Genomic DNA, 1,454 nt, shown 5'->3' with positions numbered 1-1,454 from the left:
TGAAACATCTTGACTCTGTTGCAGTCTATAATCATTGTTGTTGACATTAGCGGAGAGATCGTGGGATAGCAAAATAACTGGAGTAATTGGATGGAGTGTAGTAAAACAATAATTTAAAGGGAATACTCAGTCTGATCACTAGTACAGTTAACCCCCTACTGTAGCGTTAGCATTTCAAATACGGTGTAGACAGTTCCAGCTGTCCCAGGAAGTAGATGGATTTTAAATGGGATGGTTGCCTAAGCAATAGCTCAGAAATATTCATTTCTTTCTCTGCCACCACTTCTATACCTCATATCCTTCTCTCATTCCTTTCACACGAGGAGAGAGAGGAATCTCAGTGGGCAGATCAGATCAGCTGGGGAGAAACATCCCCAGTGACCGTCTATGTAGCTTCATCATAATGATCAAGCTAAGGATATGCTTCCTGCAGAGCTAGGACTCTGAACTTCTCTCCCAGGTCCTTCCCCGGCTTCAAACAAATCACTTAACCTCTGTGTGTGTGGGGACAGAGCTGGGGTGAACACTGGATGCTCATAAAGCTCTTTGACCTTGAACTGAAGAGTGCAATATCGAGACAAAAAGGACGGATTTACAAGAATATTGAGGTGCCCAAAGATGCAGGTTGACATCTAGTGGGATTCACAAATCGCCTGGGTGAGTTAGGAACCTAACTCCCATTGGCTTTCAATGTTCTTTATTACGTTATTTATTTCTACACTTGAACCTGAGCCCATTTTCAGTAATTTTCCAGAACACCTTCACTTCCCCTCGGCGTGCTATAGCATTACTGGTCGCTACGGTAGACAACTGGAGTATAAAGTGACCCGTCACTCCCTTACGTGCTGCTGGCTACCAAAATGGGCACGCTAGTTCTACGGATCACCCAGACACAGACAGAACGTCCTTATTTCTTTGCTTGTTGGATGCATGTGCCCTGAAGTAAAGAGTGCAGCAATCAAGCTCTTGAAAGTAAGGCGTACCCGCTTACATACAGTGGGGACTAAAAACGTTCCTGCCCTGCTGAAAAAAATGTGAGTGCCATCCTCCACGTATCTAGTGGTATGGAGAAGTTCACAGACCTGGAAACACTAATGGTTAGCAAAGCTCTTAGAAGTAACAAAAAGCCAGCATTACTTTTTGGTATGCAGTCTGGAGACCAAACACCTACAGTCAAATGTGCAAAAGTCTAACACCCTCCCAACCCTTGCAGTAAACAAGAGGAAACAAGCTCATGACACTGCAGACTCGGTACTGCAAAGTGTTATACTGAAAATGAAGGGCTTGCTATCAAAGGTCAGCTACAGACATTACATTTTTATAAGGGCTTCTATACACGTGCAGGGAAGCTGCTTTGACACGCTCTAATTACACTGCGTCTAATTACCACACTCCAGCAGACTCCAGCATCATGTGCATCAGTGTCCCCGTGCTGAAAAATAGCAGCGGGGTGC

This window comes from Alligator sinensis, unplaced genomic scaffold (assembly GCF_000455745.1).
Source record: "Alligator sinensis unplaced genomic scaffold, ASM45574v1 scaffold301_2, whole genome shotgun sequence".
NCBI classification, from domain to species: Eukaryota; Metazoa; Chordata; order Crocodylia; family Alligatoridae; genus Alligator; species Alligator sinensis.
The sequence above is the reverse complement of the archived record's forward strand: the minus strand, read 5'-3'. Positions refer to the sequence as shown.